Source organism: Colossoma macropomum, unplaced genomic scaffold (assembly GCF_904425465.1).
Source record: "Colossoma macropomum unplaced genomic scaffold, Colossoma_macropomum, whole genome shotgun sequence".
In the NCBI taxonomy this organism is placed as follows: domain Eukaryota; kingdom Metazoa; phylum Chordata; class Actinopteri; order Characiformes; family Serrasalmidae; genus Colossoma; species Colossoma macropomum.
In genome coordinates, this window is record NW_023494808.1 from 7191853 (window position 1) to 7196018 (window position 4166).

A 4166-nucleotide genomic window follows, 5' to 3' on the forward strand; every position below is an offset into this window, starting at 1 on the left:
GTACAGGGGAAATCCAGAGTCCAGCTGCAGACTGCTGGTTTTCCTTAGACATCTTTGATTGTGAATGTCTGTATGGGTGTGAGGGCAACAGTAGTGATGGACTGGGCAGTTTTCACCACCTTTTGCAGGGTCTTCCTTTCTCCATCAGTGGAGCTGCCATACCAGATTGTGATGCAGCTCTTCAGAATGCACTCCACTGTGGACCTGTAGAAGTCAGTTTGACTCTCCTCAGCCTCCTGGTGAAATGAAGGCATTGTTGTGCTTTTCTGATGGGATGTATTGAGTGACAAGGTGAGGTCCTCAATGGTTCCTTCAATGCTCAGAGGTGTTTGCACTCTGCTCTCCTTTCTGAAATCAACAATCATCTATTTGGTTTTGTTTACTATGAGGGAGAGATTGTTGTTGCCTCCTTATTGTTGTAAGTGATGAGAAGTAACAACAATTAAGAAAGTAACAAGAGCTAACTAGTACTTATGTGTCACTCTCATTATATGTTGTTACATCCAAGATGTTTATCAGCGGTCTGGTGCTGCCCACTGCTGCTCTCTGCTGGTCTTGTTTTCTTCTTTCCTAGGTGGAGCTACTGGTGTCAGCTGAACTACTCAGCTGATTACAATGCATGCTGTGATTGGTTGCTACAAGAAGATTTACTCTTGAAAAGGGCAGCGATGAGATGCAGTTTGGCTCATGGAGTTTCACCACATGGTCTCATTGACTTACAGTTTAAAAGACATATATATATATATATATATATATATATATATATATTACTGTATTACTTGTTCTCATGTATGTACATATATCATGGGGGGAGCTGGAGCCTGTCCCAGCGATCATTGCAGAACTACATGTATACATGCTTTTTACTCTCTTCTTTAAATTTCATTGAGCCAAAAGATTAATTGAAGAGTCTGTACATTGTTGAGGAAAACATAATTAAAGTGTAACTCTCTTGGGGTTTAATGTTAGCACTGTTACTGACTTTCCGCCTTGCTTTTAGTATTGGAGAAGGCACAAGTATAATTGTGAATTTGTTATCTCATTTGATTGACACTCTTTGAGGCTAAATGTTGGACTGTTTTCCCAAGGATTGATAAAATCTGTTTAATCTTTACCTCAAAAGTGATGGAAGTTAACCAGGCTGAAATGCATGTTTTGTGGATCTTTAAATTGCAATGTAAAGTAGTCTACTTACATTCATGTAGCTATCCAGCATCTACAGGAAATTGATGACTGTTATGGCCCTGTAAAATGCAATGGTCCCACCACCACACTAAGATTTAGTTAAATTAATGAAGTGTATTGTCTGCATAGCAAAGTGGCAGGCAAAGGAACAAATGCTTCAGGAAAAAAAAAAAACAAATTGAGAAAAGGAGTCACAAGTGTGTGAAATGTGCTTCAGTGTAAAAGCACTTTATGAAGGATAAAGTGAGGTCATTTTTATTTTGGCTGTTCACAAATTAAGTGTTTTACTGAAAATAATATACTTTTCACATTTAGGACAGTACATTCATTGTTCAGCTGTCACTAATTTTCCAAAGCATTCTATCTAGCTCTGACCACTCTATATATCCCTTTCGCTGTAGCTGGAGTGTACAGACATCCATCCTCTTTTTATCTGCTCTATTTTGCTGCCTCGGGCAAAATTCTCAGTTAAGAAACAAAGAGCTTCTGTCATCAGTCAACACTAACAGAGCAGGAGAGGCTGTAACAAACACTCACATTGTTAGAAACTAAGACCACAACATTTAACTGACCTCTTTTGACTCTAGGCTCTTCCCAAAAATATTGGCAGGTTAATGAGACTGCATACCTTGAAAAACAGGCCTGCTGGAGAATTACCTTCCATTCTTATGAGATGAAAGGAGGGAATTCTCAATTTTACTGAAGTTATTGTTGAATTTGGTGGCCTGAGGTCTGGCTCACAAAGCAGGATTTCCAGCTAACTTTAAGCTTATTGTGATCCAACCTGGCATTTTCCATCTCATGATGGTAGATTTTACACTTTTTATTAACATGGCAACTTAAATTAAAGAGCTAATCTGACCTGGGGCAGAGTAAGTTTGGGATTTAGGCTCATAAACATCTCTTGAACGAATCAGGGAGAAGCTTCTGATGAATCACTGGGTGTTTTCATAAACACCATGCTATCCTTGCATGCACACCAGGACTAATGACAACTGGTTAACTGAGAAAGTTATAACTGTTGTCTTAAATGAATTAACCACATTTTTTGAGGCTTTGTAAAGCTGAAAATTAGTCATGAACATGTCAAAGTCAAACATACTTTGTGAGGCAGGCCTTTGTAATGGCTTTTGGCAGTAGTCCATCCAGTAGTGCAGTAGTCCAATAGCTAATGTTATTACCATAGGGGAGGGGCATGAATGGTACACACTGCAGGAAGGTCTCAAGTAGTGGGCAAGGCAGGGATTGAAATTCAATTAAATAATAAATAAACCCTATGTACATTATTTCAATATTAATCATATATTTTCACACATTATACATTTTTAATATCAATCATACATTAATAAAGGGGCATCTTATTACTCACTGACCTAACAAAAAGCAACCGTCCTGTCCAATCCAGTCCAGATTTTAAGCTGCTAAGAGTTTGACACTAATGGACAAAGTGAGCAAGTATTTTATCTAGTTTAAACTGAGAAGATGAAGATGTGTTAGGGGTGTGCAATAAAGGCAAAGGCAACAGGAATAAAGGTACTGTTCAGGTCTATTTTTCATTCATCAAGGTATAATCAAGGTTTTAGGACCCAATTGTTTACCTTAAATAAGGTTTTGTTTTTCTTTTTTTTCCAGGTGAAAAGTATATATTTGTACCTTGTCATAACCTAATGTTTTAAAACAGAACAATAAAATAACAAATAACAATAAAATAAGAAAAAAAAAATCACACGTGAACTACATATACTATATTTTTATCAACATACCTTTTCTGTTCTGGTACAAACGCACTGTGTATGTATAAGCCTATGGAGTATTATACAAAAGCTTCAAATGTGACTCCACTGGTCAGATAATTAAGCCTAACTATTCATTTTAAAAATCCATTGCACCACTCACTTTGCCAATGCCTTGTCACTAGAAGGCCAGTCTGCTTACATTTTAATTAAATTATTTTAAAAAAGTGGGATAGACTTTTTTGTGGCATACCCAAATAAAAAACTCTGAATCTAAGTAATTTTCTCTATGAGAAACATGGACAGTGTTGATCTTCACTAAAGTTCTAAAGCAGGTACTTGTTGTCTTGTACATCCATTCCCCCACCCTAAACTTACTGGATTCTCTGAAATATGGGTTTTTAAGGAAACAAATATTGCTACACAAAAGCCAACTCCTGTGCATTGAATTGACAGCCTCACCAAGGTACCCCAATAAAATAAACAAGCTTTGCCAGCATGAATGAGGCAATAATCATATTTCGAATTTGTTAATGACTCCATAGTTCAGAAGATCTAGTGATATTTGGGGGAAAATGTAGGACAAAACATACCAGCTTTGGAACATTTTTGTTCACCACAAAGCATGATGGTGGTGGTTTTCCTGTAGTAAAAACCAGCTTTAGACACATTTCCTTATTCCTTATTTGGGCATGGCGCTGACTACAAAATGATGTACAACTTTGGTTTTCTATGGAAAGATGCCTTTGGTCAGCGGATCAGTTCTATCTCACTTGAAATTTGATGCAATATGAAACCAGTTCAGCCTTTCTCACAGCCGCTCAACATTTTTGCTGCCACTCCCTGTTGAAAATAAGTGAGGAGTAAGATTTTAGCTAACACATTCATGTGCAGTGGATACATACCATGCCTTTCATATTTTCATGACTTCTTTACTGTTACACTGTGGTTTATATGTTCTTCCCCAGCTGTTTTCTGTAGATGACTATTTATTCAATAATCTGTAGACATTAAACAATGACTTCATTACTAAAGAAAGAAACAAATAAATAAACAAACAACAAATCAATGAACTGACTCTGCTCACCTCATTCTAGTTCAGCCTTGAGTTACTGAGAATAAAGTTGTATTCTGTGGCTTGTCCTTAAAATCAGGCTCACTCCCATAGTTTTAAGCAGAGTGTACATATTTTATATACAGACGCTGTTGCTCCCTCATTGGTCCTAGTGTGGATGATGTCATGAGAAG